Source organism: Trichechus manatus, unplaced genomic scaffold, assembly GCF_000243295.1.
Source record: "Trichechus manatus latirostris isolate Lorelei unplaced genomic scaffold, TriManLat1.0 scaffold00031, whole genome shotgun sequence".
Classification (NCBI taxonomy): Eukaryota; Metazoa; Chordata; class Mammalia; order Sirenia; family Trichechidae; genus Trichechus; species Trichechus manatus.
Genome location: NW_004443967.1, coordinates 5,181,336 through 5,197,448, shown reverse-complemented (window position 1 = coordinate 5,197,448; position 16,113 = coordinate 5,181,336). Strand labels below are relative to the sequence as shown.

The following is a 16,113-nucleotide window of genomic DNA, read 5'->3' as shown; positions in this document are numbered from 1 at the left end:
AAAACTGCCTCATGGATTAAATAAGATGAAGAGCAAACGAGTCATAGTATTTGATCCAAAGACAAGGCATTCCCAACCTCTTTGTTTTCAAGAAATTAACCCAATCCAAAGGAAGAACTTGCAGATCACAAATGTAAAAACTCACCTGGTTTACTCTTGGATGTCCTGGTATGAGGTCTTAGAGGGTTAACGGTGCCTGCCTTTGACAGTCAGAACGGTGTGGCTCTGGAAAGTCCACTTTTTATGAACCAGCTATAAGGACACAGGATGTGCAGATGGACAAACGACTTGAAATCACAACTCTTCTGTAATATGCAGAACGTAAGGTGCTGTGGAGTCCCTGGGTGGTGTAGACAGCTGATGTGCTTGGTGCTAACTGAAAGGTTGGAGGTTCAAGTCCACCCAGAGGTGCCTCAGAAGAAAGGTCTGCCAGTCTACTTCCAAAAAACCAGCCATTGAAAACCCTATAAAGCATAGTTCTCCTCTGACACACACGAGGTCACCGTGAGTCAGAGCTGACTCAACAGCCACTGGTTTTAAAGGTGCTAGAGTGAGACATAAAGAAGCAGAAGGTAATCTTGATCTCGTGCTTTCGTTCATAAACTAGCCCCAGCGTTGGGTTTTAGGCAGTGCCCCCGGTAACAGGCCTGAGTCTAAGCTATTCCTTAAGCTGCAGAGGTTTATGGTGTGGCCTCGGGGGCTCTCAGGGATGGATTACCCAATAAACAAGGTACGCACAGGCTTACTTACTAAACTGTAGTGAACAGTTTCACCTAGCAAGGTACGAACGGGCTTACCTGAAACCCAGGTGAAATTGTTCACTACAGATTAGTAAGCCCCTGTGTACTTTGCGTACTGTAAACTGACGCTGTAGCATGCTTACTGGTTAATCCGCCTCGTCTGACTCTAAGAAAGAGGAAACACACCCTGTGCTGTTATTGTTCACCGAGGAGGTAATGTTTTTGGCAAATATGTGTTTGTGTCCTCCTCGGCATTACCGGTCCATGTTGAGCTTGCCTTTCCTCATAAACATCAGAAGACACAGAAATGCTTGCTTGTGCTTGAGACGGCTTTTATCTTTCTGTAGTGCTAAATAATAATTTTGCTGGATTGTCTTGGTTCTCTGCAGCTGGCTCCTTGCATCCGTGCTTAATATCCGTATACCTTGTCCAAATAAACATACTTGAAAAGATGGAGAAATGTGTTTTGCAAAGTTTAGAACATCCTCTAACAGAGAGTTAAAGCCGAGCCTTCTGCTTTGTTTTGGCAGCTTGTTTAGGATGCAAAATGTATCTGGTTCTGGCAACAGATTAGAGAAAGTGTTGTTTCTTAGCAAAGTTTAGGGCACAAGGACGGGGTGGGGGGGGAATAGATTTTCAGTTCTTTGTGTTTTGTAAAAAGTTTTAAAGCATAAGAAAAAAAATGTGCTTGACGGGCTTTTATTTTGCCTTTAAACCTCAGAATTGTAAAAACGGTTGAAATACCTTATCTTGGCTTACACAGCCCTCTGTGGTTTAGCTCCTGGTCACCTCCATCTCTCCCCATCATCATTCCCCCCAGCCCTGCTGGCCTTCCTTCTGTCCCTCAAGCACATGCTCTTTCTATCTCCAGCCTTTGCACTCTCTGTTCCCTCTGCCTGGAACATTTCTGCCCCAGCTCTCCACGTACTTCTCATTATTCAGCTTGCCTGTTATTGCTTGGAGAGGCCTCCTCCATCACCCTAGCTGAAGTTGCCTCCACCCACCCAACTCCCAGGTCATCTTCTATCCCTTGGCCCAGTTTTATTTTCTTCGTGGCATTTTTTCCTTTTCTACCTAAAATTCTTATCTGTTTGTATACATGTTTATTGTCTCACCCTTTGATAGAATGTAAGCTTCATGACAGCACCTACAACATTATCTGATGGACGATAGGTGCTCAATAAATGGATGGATAGATGGATAGATAAGTGGGAGAGACAGGGAGGGAGAGAAGAAGAGAAAGGAGGGAGGGTGGAAAGAGAGGGGGCTGTCTACCTAGAAAACTTCTACTTTCCTTTGAAGCCCAACTCAAGTCCTCCTCCTCCATGATGCCTCCCTGACTTTCCAAGGCAATAGTCTTGTGCAATCTTTCCCCCCCGTGTCCGCCTCACTTTGTACTTTATACCACCTATCTTATGCTCTTGTAATGACTTATCTGTCAGCCACCCCTCTACACTGTAAGCTCCTTGGAGACAGGAATAACTGGGTGGTGCAAATGGTTGAGCGCTAAGCTACTAACCCAAAGTTTGGCAGTTTGAATCCACCCAGAGGCACCTCAGAAGAAAGGCCTGGTGATCTACTTCTGAAAAGATCACAGCCATTGATAACCCTATGGAATGCAGTTCTACTCTGAAACTCATGGGGTCGCCACAAGTCAGAACTGACTCAATAGCAACTGGTTTTGGTTAGCGTTGTACTTACTGGTTAGTTCTTAGTGCCTCAGCACTTTATAAACCTATCTCATTAAAGTCCTTGTAACAGTTCTGTGTTAAATGAGGAAACTGAGGCTCAGAGCAGCTTGCCGGAAGGCATACAAATGATTAGGGGCAGGACCAGGATTGGAATCCAGGTTGTCGGGTTCCAAAGCCTCTATTCTGAGGCCTCTTCTCATCATCATCAGGAGGCCAGTGCCTGACTCACGTTTGCCATGAATGAAACCCCCCCTTCTCTCCTGGATCCTGGGCTCATGAGCTTGTAGTCCAGCGACCTCTCTGAGGACAACTAGCTGGTATACCTTAAATCACTTTTTTTAACTGACGGGGCTTAATTGCTTAAATTCTCATTTTTCTTATGTAAACAAATCTATTAGTAGAAACTTCCACTGTTGCAAGGTTGTTCCAGTTGGCAACCCTAGGAATAAGCTCTCCTTTCCTCAGCTCCCAGCGTTAAACACTGATTTCCCTTAGAATATAAAGCTTAGACTGAGGAGAACCAAATCATAGCCGCCATAGGTGCAAATTTCAAGTGGAAGGAACTAGGAAAAAAGTAAAAATTTTAAGCATGTTGGTGTTTCTCCTATAGTTTTAACATAGCCAAGTGCTTCTGATCACGTGCCTATGCGTGACCCTAGTCTTTGAGTTTGGTTGGCTCCAGGCTGTTCCATTGGTGGGGTTGAAAGCCAGGATGGCAATCCCTTGCCAACAGATGAATGTGATTCTCTAAGCTGGGTTGAGGAGCCCTGGTGGCATAACCGTTAAGCACTTGGCTGCCAACCCAAAGGTCAGCAGTTCAAACCCGCCAGCCACTCTGCGGGAGAAAGACCTGGCGATCTGCTCCCATAAAGATTGCAGCCTAGAAAACCCTACAGGGCAGTTCTGCTGTGTCCTGTAGGCTAGCTATGAGTCGGAATGGACTTGACAGCACACAACACCACCACAAGCTGGGTTGCCTTCTGCCTTCGTGGAGCCAGTTCACAGATGATGAAACCGCTCTTTACATAGAGTTGAGTAGAAATTGTTTACTGTGGCAGTGCGCAGAGATCTCAGCCTCTTTGGGTGCAGATAGGGGAGATAATTGCCTTCAGTCCCTCTCTGGCTGGTCTTCAGGTGTGAGTGAAGCAGCCTGCACTGGTCTGTAGGGTGCAGGTCCCTCGTTGTCTCACAGCTCAAATTTTCCAGTCCCCACGCGTCCTGACGACGGCTCTGAGAGGGCAGAAGTCTGCAGCCTCATCAGGCTGGTCTGTCAAAGCTTTCCTTAGCCTCTAACCAAGTTTCACCCAGCTTTGGGACTGACCCCGCTGGTTCCCTTTTTCCTAGGTAGGGGGTGTGATAAACAAGAATATGGTACCCACATGCCATTTGTGGATGTCAAAAAATGCCAAAGGCCTCATGTGCTGGGGTAGGACCCCTGAGAAGTGCTTGGTTGGCATGTGTAAGGGAACCTGTGGGTGAACCCCAAATGTGTCATCACCTTCTCTGTCCCTCACAAAGAACAGGAGCCACTTTTTTGGCCCTTTAACCATCACTGAGCAAGGTCTGAGGGACACTGGACTTTTAACACAACTTCTCAATGAGCATAATAGCCTGGGCCATGCTCATGGTAAATCAAATGTGTCTTGTGATTCGCAGATTAACTGGCTCTGTGCTGAGTGTTGAAAGGAGGTTCTGATTGATTAATGGTTCATGGAATGCCACTCCCAGCCCAGAGCTGTTTGGTAATTGAGGCCTTGCCTAATTTGAACTCACTTATTCTGACATAGGCTAGGAAAAAAAAATGGTGCATGATTCAGTTGGTTTCTGGATCTTACGGTGCCACCAGCTGGCAATGAGACTTCCATTTCCTGTCTGTCTGCTTTTCTGAGTTCCTAGAAATATCATAGCAAAGTTCCGTAGGTTTCATCTTGTCCAACCCTCTTGTTTCATAGGTGAGGGCACTGAGACCCAGTGTTTGCGAGAGAGCCACAAGCAGACCTCAGAGCTGCTCAGCGCTCTTCCACCCCCCGGGCTGCCTTCTTTAACCACTTCTCTGCATATTGTACAGATAAAAGCAGATGTCTCCAAAAGGCCTTCGGAATATTAAAGCCATCACGTGGACGGCAAGGTGTTAGGAAATTGAGTCATATTTTTCTGCTGTACATTCAGTGGATATTTAAGAAGTGTTTGCTCAAACCTTTATTTCATGTTGTCTTGGTTTTGGAACACCTTCCCTTTTCCAGCTCATTAGATCTTTTCTTCTCGCATCCTAAAATCTCCTAATTCCCACCTGCTTCCAGGAAGATGGCTGATGTTTGCCTAGCGATACCCTGGCACTGTCCAAGTAGATAAATTATAAAAATTTTCTTTAAAAAGTAATATATATTAAAAAAAAAAAACAACTTGTTGCCGTTGAGTTGATTCTGATTCATAGAGACCCTATAGAACAGAGTAGAGCCGCCCCATAGGGTTTCCAAGGCTGTAAATCTTTACGGAAGGAGACTACCACATCTGTCTCCTGCGGAGGGGCTGGTGGGTTCAACGCCAGGTGGGCTAGCAGCCAAGCACTTTACTGTACCACCAGGGCTCCCTAAGTAACATATACTCATCATCAATGAATAAATAAGTACACAGTATAGAATCTTATAAGGCAGGGGAGCAGCAAACTCTTTCTCTAAAGGGCCAGATAGTGATTTTCAGATTTGTAGACCATATGGTCTCAGTCTCAACTCCTCAGCTCTGCTGCTGTAGGGCAAAAGCAGCCATAGACACTACGTAAACAAATGGACATGGCTGTTGTCTTAGTCATCTAGTGCTGCTCTAACAGAAATATCACAAGTGGATGCCTTTAACAAAGAGAAGTTTATTCTCTCAGTCCGGTAGGCTACAAGTCCAAATTCAGGGCATCAGCTCCAAGGGAATGCTTTCTCTCTCTGTCAACTCTGGAGGAAGGTCTGTGTCATCAATCTTCCCTTGGTCTGGAAGGTCCTTGTGATGCATCAGTCTTCCCTTGGTCTGGGAGCATCTCAGCGCAGGAACCTCAGGTTCAAAGGACGCGCTCTGCTCCCGGCACTGCTTTCTTGGTGGTATGAGGTTCCCATGTTCTCTGCTCGCTTCTCTCTTTTATATCTCAAAAGAGATTGGATTAAGACACTAGTCTTGTAGACATCATCAGTATAACCTCATCATAGTGATAGAGTTTACAACACATAAGGAGATCACATCAGATTACACAATCATACAATACTGGGAATCATGACCCAGTCAAGCCGACAGACACTTTTGCGAGACACAATTCAATCCATGACAGCTGTGTTCCAATAAAACTTTATTTACAAAAACAGGCAGTGGGCCAGATTTGACTCATAGGCTGTAGTTTGCAAATCCTGGCATAAAGCACAAAGTAAACACTCTTCAGTCCCTCTCCAACCCCACTGCCCAGAGGTGGCTATTGATGAGAGTCTGGCCCATATTCTCCCTGTAACGTATAGATGCGTTTACGAATATGGAGTTTGGTTACATGCCTTTTATCATATAAAATATATAGTTCTGTATCATACTTTTCTCCCATTTTCTACACACAGATACATGTGAGAGGGTATATACTTTCGTTGTACAAGTAGGGCTGTTTTGTACATGTTGTGCTATGGTTTCCTTTTTCCCACCTGGCGGTGACTCGATGTCAGTGCTTACAGATTTGCGGCATTCTTTTTAACGGGCACATTGTGTCTCACTCTTTACTTTCCACCAAGAACTCATACCAAATACAGAAGAGTTTGTGTAATGTAAATGATCACTGGTAGACAGTCAGAGGTGGTAGTTGTTTGACTTCATATTGTCCCATGGGCCCAGGTGGCCCTTCAGGTTAGCCTTACCTGTGTTACCATGTCTCTCTAGGGAGGGTCGTTTCTCCCCGACCCCCTCAAGCACAGCACGGCCTACAGATGGGAAGTTAACCAACGATTTTGCATGATGATGACATTTTCAGAGCAAATTTGGATTTAACGTCATGTTTGACTGTGAGTCGATTTCTGTGAGGTCTTGAGAGTGCCACGTCAGGCCACGGCTAACAAGTGTAGACCCCCACTCATATTTGGACCTCTCTTTAAAGCCTGGGCATTCACCCCTCTGTAAGAATCAATGTGCCCATTCCCTTCTGGGTTCTCTTCCTCTTGGTGAGGACAGGGGCAAAAGTCGCATCCTTGTTATAACGAGGAGTCCCTGGGTGGTGCCAATGGTTAATGCACTTGGCTGCTAACCAAAAGGTTGGAGGTTTGAGTACACCCGGGGGTACCTCAGAAGAAGGACCTCACGGCAACTCACAGCAACACTATAGGACAGAGTAGAAAAATCAGTCACTGAAAACCCTATGGAGCACAGTTCTACTCTGACAGACATGGGGTCTCCATGAGTGGGAGTCCATAAGATGGCAACTGGTTTTCTGTCACAATGAGCAGCCCCTCCCTTTGCGGAAGCCCTTAGAAACCCTGGGAATGGTACCTGCCGGTAGTCATTTGCAAGTCTATGATCAGACACAGGAAAGCACCAGCCAGAGCATCAAGGCTTCTAGGAATTTTCTGACTGAGTTCAGCCAACGTGATCCAACTTGGCATATTTCAGTGCTAACTAGAATCTGCCAGGGCACTAATCCTTGCTGTCTTTGTGGTAAAGGATATATTTATCGGTAATGTTGGTGTTCATCACCTTTCATGGAAAAATTGATTGCCTGTATCTACTGGACCTGGGAGCCCTGATGGCGCAGTGGTTAAGCATTTGGCTGCTAACCAAGAGGTCAACAGTTCAAATCCACCAGCCACCTCCTGGAAACCCTATGGGGCAGTTCTGCTCTGTCCTATAGGGTCGCTATGAGTCAGAATCAACTCGACAGCACCAGGTTTTTACTAGCCCTGGACTATAGGCAGGAAATGCTAAGAACCCATTTAGCAGTTCTTTTGTTCCTATTTAATGAGGGGATGCCCTCGGCTTTCACCAGCCTCCAGAATTGGTGGGGGACTTTGAATTCACATTGACACTGAGCATACCAGCCTGGCAGACTAAGTTGAGCTTTTATTGTGGGTCATTTACTTTAGGTCAGGAAGGGGGGAACTGAGCCACGTCAACCTGATGAAATTGCCGAGACGTGGTATAAACCAGCTCAGGGTAAATTGAGTGTGAAATCATTATGGCCGGATGGTTCCTGCCAGGGGGTTCCTTTGTGATAATTATTTTTGCTTAATTTAAGAGGTGGTAGCGTACTGGCTGTTCCTGGAATAAAGTTAATTTTTTCCTGTTCTGAGTCATTATGTTGTAGGTTGGGGGACATTCGATACACATTTTTCTCCTAAGATTGCTGTATTTCTGCAATGAAGAACCAATATTTTTCACCCTTCTCTTTCTATCCCCCTCTAAACTTTTCCCTCTAAGTTTGTCACAGTTGTTAAACGTATAAAGGGTAAGAAATGAACTTCTAGCTGATCACTGCTCACAGAAAATTATACAGAAAAGTAACTTTAGGTGAAGAGAACTCTGGTAAGCTCCTTAAAGATTGAGGTTTTCTGGGTTTTGTTTTGTTTGCTGGGGAAAGGGAGGGTGGATGGAGTAGTATAGGTGGGTACCTTCTTGACTATAGTGTGAATGATGTGAAAAAAAATTGTTTTGAGTTTTGGTCTAAACAGTAATAATAGCAAGATTCTGCTTACCGAATGTACTGGTGCCATCTTTGTGCAGTCTCCTCTGACCTCTTGAATCATATTAACCACTGTCTCCTCTCCTTGATCCAGGAACAGGGTCTTTCATTGAATAAATGTTTATCGGGCACCTAGATTTGCCATGTAGTGGGGATGCAGAGACGAGTGAAGTTCTTGCCTAAAGGCTTTTGACCTCTCTGTGAGCAGGCCTCCGGTCCCTAGAGGATGGAGCATGACATTAATTAAAAACAGTTGTAGTTGAGTTGATTCCAACTCAGGGCAACTCCATGTGTGTCAGAGTAAAACTGTGTTCCATAGGGTTTTCAATGGCTGACTTTTTGGAGGTAGATTGCCACGCCTTTCTTTCAAGGTGCCTTTGGGTGGACAGGAACCACCAACCTTCTGGGTAGCAGCTGAGCGCATGAACCATTTGCACTACCCCGGGACTCCATGACACTCGTATGTACTATGAATTCAGCGTGCACACGCTGCATTGGATTGTAACACATTTTCTTTCTCCAGATCACTAATTCCGGCCCCCTTTATGCACAGGAAAAAAACATCGCTTTGTTCAGTCTCCTGCCTTTAATAGACTCATTACTTTTGAAATAAGTATCTTCCCCCTGGGAAGGTTCACCTGAGTTATCCTGGTGCTCCCCACGGCTGGCCTGCAGCAAGGAAGTAGCAGCTTTACTTGACTAATTGGATGGAGGGAAATTGACTTGTTTCAGTTGGGATCACCTTGACTGGCTTTTCTGCTCCAGGAAGACACTGAGAGAGCAGCTGTCCGCCTGAAGTTGTCTGTTGATGAGAAAGGGATGCCTCTGTGTGCAAGTTTGAGAGAGTGGTAGAGAACTGCTTGGTCCAACAGGAAAGGGCAGCTTTTAAACTTCATGATGCTCCAAACAGCAGGAAGGGAAAATTGGAGAATCCAGACAGTTGTTTTTTTCTGTTGAGAGTTGGAAATATTCCCTGCAGGTGACCCATTTTTTGCATGCTGAAAGAATTAAAATTACTCTTTGCCAAGAAATGCACTGGGAGAAAGATTACAAGAGATAGGACAATTCTAGAGAGAGGTGAGGGGGGTATAAAAAGAAAATGGAGAAGAGGAATATAGAGCTTAGAATAGAATAAAATCCCAGTGTGGATCACCAATATAGCTTGATCTCACAATTTTTTTTCTGCCATTGCTCTGTAGTATTAGGATTTTTCTTAGCAATATACTTAACATATTTTTTGATATACTAATTTGCTGTATAATTCATTCAAGACTTTAAAAACACTTCACGCGTGTACTATGTTAGCTGATTACATAATTATAATGCACAATTGTAAAAAACACAACCCTTGCCTTAATGGAACTTAACATTTCGTGGGAGTCCTAAAACACATAAATATCTACAAGTTCAAGGCAACATATGAATGGAATAAATAAATGCTCTAGGAGTGCAGAGGAGGGAAGGATCATATCCAGCTGAGATTGATTAAACAAAAGGTCCCTAGGGAAGGTAAAATTTGAACATGCTTGGAGCATTGGTATTTTATTATATAAAATAGGCTATTTTTATACAAAAAAAAAAAAAAAAAGACTAATGTGTGGCTAATACCTTTACTGGACTCTGGAATTGCAAAAAGGAGTATAACAATGTCCTTGCCCCAGGGAGTTAAAGTCTAGTAGGGAAAACCTGTAAGTAACCAGCATTTATAATATAGTTTATTGTATTATGTAGATAGTCTATACTTTATATAAATGTGTAAATGTATATTCAGAGCATGAACTAAGTGCCAGTCAAAGGGAATGCCTAAGTCTGGAGGCTGGAAAAGGGACATTCCAGTCTGGAAGTTCTCAACCTGGGCTGTACCTTAGATTCAGTTGGGGAGCTTTTAAAAAATGTCGATGTCCAAAGCCCTCCCAGACTTCTGCCAACTCTCTAGAGGGGGCCAAGGCATCCACCTTTTTTAAAACGGCCCTGCTGATTCTGATGCGGGGAGAGGGTTGGGAGTGGCTCCTTGGCAAATTCCAGAAGTGGGAAAGCACAGGCACATCAACATATTTGAGGCTCAGGGCAAAGCCTAGTTGTCCAGAGCATGGGTGGGCTGTATTGAAGCAGGGTAGAAGATAAAGCTGGACAGGTACGTTGAGACCAGATGGTGGAAGTTGTTGAATGCCCAGGGTAGAAGGTTTAACTTTTTCAGTAGGCAATGAGAAGATCACAAAGAAGAGCACTGTAGTCTGTGTGGTATTTAATAAAAATTGACCTGGTATTCAGAATGTGTGCTTTGAGGAGGTAGGAAGGAGGCAGGGGTTATTGCTTGTGGTCCAGGTGTGATGTCCTGAGGTCAGAACCTGAATGGCAGCCATAGGACTAGAGAGGTCTCGAGACAGTGGAGAAGAAAGAACTGTTAGAGTTTGGGATGAGGGGTTGGAAGAGTTCCTCAATCACTCCAACAAATACAAGCTGAACCCTCTCTGCTTGTGGACTTGAATGGCCACAAAGAACAATGGCTACTATCTTGGTGGCTGCTAGTATTTCATCCTTGCTTATGTTCTCAGAATCCTTCTCCTGTTGCCCTCTATCTTGTGCTTTCTCACCAGTACTACTTTATGGATGTATGTAAAAATGGCTTGAGGGCAGTGTCCAATCTCCTCCAACCCCACAAGGGGGAAGGAGAACCAAGATCAACAGTGCAAGGCTGACTCCCATGAGGCGGAGACCAGACAAGCCTCCTCTGTCCGCCATCTTTACTAATTCTGACACCAGCCGTCCCTCGCAGAGCACTTTCTGCTTCTCTCCTGGGTTCGAGAATTCATTGCAAATGGCCACACAGAACTCACAGACCATACTCACAATTATGGGGTTTATTAGGGAAGTACCAGTTACAATTTAGGCTCAAGAACACTCAGGATACAGTTCTTCCACCGGGATAGCCTCTCCCCAGCTGTGCTCGCAGGCACACCTCTCCCTGGTCCTCAGTCTCTACCTGAAGGCACTCAGCTTTCTCTCTCCTTGGGCCAGGAGGTCCACTGCACCGTTTCCTGCTGCCAGGTCTCTGCTACTGGGTCTCTCTTCCCTGGTGGTGGTGAGCTCCTCCCCTCTGCTCTGGAATTGGCTCTTTTAAGGCAAAACTGAACAATCCCCTCGGTAGGCCACAGTTACCCTATCACACAGTCATCTGGGTGGGAGTTAAAAGACCATGACTAGAAAGGCCACACACAAAAGAAAGTACTCGCACCACAATGTACCTAAGGTGTCTTTTTTTTAAAGTAAGTTATTTTATGTTGTTGTTGTTGTTGTTGAAAATGTACACAGCAAAACATATACCATTTCAACAATTTCTACATGTACAGTTCAGAGACACTGATTACACTCTTCAAGCTGTGCAGCCATTCTCACCTGCCTTTTTCAAATCGTTCCTCCATTAATGTAAACTCGCTGCCCCCTAAGCTTCCTAGCTAACCTTTCAAGGTGCTGTTTTCAATTTGTACATAAGGTATCTTAAAGGCCACCTAGTTCAACATCTCATCCTACAAAAAAGGAGCCTGAGACCTGGAGAGAGTAAATGTCCAGTCCAAGGTCTCCCAGTTCCAAGTGTCCTGACTTTAATCCAGGACGCTTTAAAGGACCCCCTGAAGGCTCTTCCTCTACCGTTGGGCCATCTTCTAAAACAGACTGAATTTGTGATATGTTTGACTCACTCAAGTAGAAAAAAATGTGAAACACCAGGAAGCATGACAAAGCCTGGTATTTAAATGCCCTTACATACCTGGTGAAGGATTCCTGAGACCAGCGTGCTGACCAGTGGGGAGGGAGGACCGACCAGGTCAAGAGGTGGCACCGCCTTTCTTTCCAGAGAGGCTACTTTGGCCAGGCGTCTGGGCTTTCACATCTGTCATCAGAGGGTCTGGCTGGCTTTGACGGAGTTCAGTAGACGTCACTAAAGAGTATCTGACCACCTTGACCTCAGAGCTCAGAGCAGTCTACTGCCCTGAAGCAAATGCCAGCTGTGCAAGAGCCATCAGCCGGGGTTGCACAGTCCAGCATTTTGAAAGATACAGAGCTATGTGGCTGCACAAAATGGAACCCAGACTTCACAAAATCTCCAGGCAAAGTATGTGGCTTAGGACATCATCTGGGTCCTGGTATCCAGTCCAGGACAGTGTCCTGTCCCCTCTGACAGATCTTCACTGTCACCTGACTGGGGCTGGTTAGCAGTGATGGAGGCATAGTTGGCAGGGTGCCCACCTTCACAGCACTCCCTGCAGATCCTGGCTCCGGCCCTGAACCTGCCCTTCCAGAGGAATACAGAGGACTCGGGGCAGGGCAAGTACCCATCCAATGTGTGGAGGTCTGGAATGTGAATCCGTGTATCTGTCTCTTTGCAGGACACAGAAATGCACTAGTATCCAAAGCCCAAACCTTTCTTTAAATGTGCTCTGATTTGGGGCTTTGCCAAGGCTACCAAACCAAAACCCGTTGCCATTGAGTGGCTTCTGACTCATAGTGACCCTATAGGATAGCGTAGAAATGTCCCCATAGGATTTCCAAGGCTGTATAATTTTTAACAGAAGCAGACTGGCATGTCTTTCTCCCGCAGAGCGGCTGGTGGGTTCATAACACCAGCCTTTCGGTTAGCAGCTGAGCGCTTTAACCACTGCGTCGCCAGGGCTCCTTTGCCAAGGCTGAGCGGTCCTGAATTCTTTCAGACATCTCCCCTTCCCCTTAGAATTTGCTTTTCCCTCTGATGTTTCTTCCTACTGACAATTAGAACTGAGACTCAGTGATTGCTAGAAGCACTCCACCCCACTATTCCCAAACTGTAGACTCTGCTTCCTAAATTCCAGGCTGGAAGGTGGAGTTGTTTATGAAAGGGGGTGAAGTCCAGCCACAATGGGATGGGAAATCAGACAAGGATGTTTTTAAAAGCAAGCTGTGTTTTTCTGACTGTTCCCGTTTTGGTTCCCACCCTAAAGGCTCCACTAACCCCGGGGAAGAAAAAATATTTTTAGTCTGATAGTGTACTGTAGGCAGCCCAGAGCTGAGCCATCTGTACAACAGCCCTGATAACTCAGAGGAATGGTTGTATTAGTAAGAGCTTGTAATAGAGCCCCCAAGACACCACAGCCGAGGCACCCACTATGTACAACACGCCATGGCTTACCCAACTCCCGTGAAGCCCTTTAAGATTTTAGAATAGAAATATTTAGGAAGGAAAAAGAGCGGGGTATGATGGGGAAATGTTTGTAATTCCTGGGGAAGGACAGAAATCACAGCACTGGAATGTACTTTAGAGATAACAACTTGGTGAAGAAAAGCAGATGACAAACTGGAATGTCACCAAATTGGGATAACCCATTTGCCGCATAGTTATAACAAGCTGAGGTGTTTTTAATTTTTAAAAACATACTGATTCTCCATGTTTCTGACAAACAATTTATAAATTTATTACTAAGATATTAAATAAAGTGGTGAAAGATGTGGCAGTCTGCTTCTGTAGAGATTACAGCCTTGGAAACCCTAGGGGGCTGTTCTACACTGTCCTTTAGGGTTGCTATGAGTCAGAATCGACTCTACAGCAACGGGTTAAGGGCTTGTCCCATTATCTGTTACCACTGGGTTCCTTCCCACTCCCTTTCCCCACCAAACGAATTTAGTTGTGCTGTTTGGCCACCGGGAGGTGTTTCTTGATAACTGACTTGTCTTCCCTTAGAGTAGTCAGCACGGACAAGACCCTTTAGATTGCTGTAATTGTACGTTCCTAACTCCAGCATGCTATTGTGTTGGCGAGGAGACCAGGAATGAGATCATGAGTAATAAGAAACCTTAAGTTTTTACTCTTGCACAAGAGACAGAAATTATCCAATTGGAGTTAGGTTTCAAGAGTGTTGAACTTGAAGGCAAATATTTATCTTCTGGTGTTAAGAAAGGGAAGAATGTAAAACCTTTGCCCTTGAATGTAAGAGTAGTGTCTGCATTTGGAAAGCGGGTTATATTAAGGCAGAAGCCAGGGGCGGATTACCCAATAAGCAAGGGAAGCATAGGCTTGCGTGTGCTTACTTACTAATCTGTAGTGAACAATTTCACCAAAGATGTCGTGAAAAACGTGAAATTGTTCACTACATATTAATCAGTAAGCACAAGTAAACCTATGCTTACCTTGCTTACTGGGTCATCTGTCCCTGTCAGGGATTGTAAATTTCAAAAGAGGCTTTGATTCTGTAGCAAGGTGCTGTGGGGTTGGGGGAGAGACAGATGCCAGCCATACCTAGAAGTAGGATCTTTGATATGATGAAAAAAAGTGAAATTGTTCACTACAGATGATCTGGTAAGCAGGGTAAGCACCGTGCTTACCTTGCCTATTGGATAATTTGCCCCTTGCAGAAGCATAGTAAATTTCTCATTGTCAGCCTTCCCTGGAAGTATGCTAATTTTTTTTAACCACACACAGAGCAGATTTGATATCTTAATGTTCACAGTAACATTCCACTGGCTTCCAGAGAGTCGATCTCTCTCCAACTTCCTGAAAAGTCTCCTTCAAACTTGCTTTCAGGGTATAAGTTTTTGGAAAGAAAATGGCCCAGAGTCCTGTCATCTGGTGCTTTGCAACCCAGTCTATCCTTTCCCTGTGCTATATTACTGAAAGTGAATTTATAATTACTAGTTTTCTTTTATCTACACAGCAACCTTGCAAGCTAGGCAAAACCAATACTCTTATAACCTCTTAATACTATGGAACATACATCTTTTAGTAACTGATCTTTTCTGAGTCTCAGCATATTCAACCATTCTGAACATTCATTGCAGGCTGCAACCTCACAGCTTTCTCAAACTTCTGCCTTCTTACCATTCCTGACACTGTGCATATAGAAGCTGGGACTAGCCTTGTACCATGTCTAAAATAGACCGACCGACCCCTCCTCCGGGGATCCTAGGCACTGGGATCCTTTTCTAGTGAATGGTTTCAACTTATCATCACCTTAAAGGAGTTTCTAAGGAGACTTGGTGGCACAGTGGTTAAGCACTTGGCTCTAACCAAAAAGTCGGTGGTTCGAACCCATCAGCCACTCCACTGGAGGAAGATATGACAGTCTGCTTCCAGAAAGATTATAGCCTTGGAAACCCTGTGGTGGGACAGTTCTACTCTGTCCTGTAGGGTCGCTATGAGTCAGAAGCCACTGGAAGACAATGGGTAAATGAGTTTCTATTTTGCAAGGGATAGCCTTAAAAAGATCTAGATAGTTAGCTTCTGCACTTCCTCACAATAATTTATGGAAAAAGAGAAAAAAACTCACATTATTTTTAACTGTCCAAGCTACCAAAGTAATTTCTAATCCTTCTAGTGCCTTGACGTAGCAGGATGTGGGGAGGGGGAGAATGGACGGAATCTAAAGCCCTAGATTTGAACACTGGCTCTGAACTTTGGTACTCTCTCTTAGCCCTTAAATGCCATGAGAATACTAGGATACGCTATGAAAGTTGGGTGGATTAACTGTGAAAGTACTTTCTAAACATTCAACCACAAAACAAATGCAGAGTATTATTAACAATAAAAATCACTGATAAGGGAAGAAATGTTTAAGCTCAATCATGAGAGGAAAAACTAGATTTTTAGTAGCTACTGAAGTCCTCAAACCACCAAACAATCCTTTGTACTGAGCCTTTGTCCTGACTATAGGAAGCCATTCTGGGGGCGAAGAAATTAGTTAATTATCACTTCTTAGTCCACCCAGCCCTTGGCTTCGTGGCAGAGACCCAAAGTGATCCAGGCCATGTCAGCCTTTGTCTGCTGATATCAGGTCAATTTTAGGAATTAAATATGGGGTTATTTGCATTCCGTCAACGACTCTTCATCAGTTCAAAGAGTACTGTCAACAGGATAAGGATGAAAGGAGGATTGAAAATCGCTCAGCAGTACTCTGGAGGTCCTGGAGTAATGAATACCTGATGGGATTAAACTCGCTCAGCAGTACTCTGGAGGTCCTGGAGTAATGAATAC

General features: G+C 44.7%; 1 protein-coding gene across 9 annotated transcripts in view; it reads left to right on the top strand.

The window, feature by feature from the left end:
• The window catches only part of ABLIM1 (actin binding LIM protein 1), a 186,796-nt gene that overhangs the window by 100,969 nt on the left and 69,714 nt on the right, over positions 1-16,113 (top strand). The gene's annotated exons all lie outside the window — the stretch shown is intronic.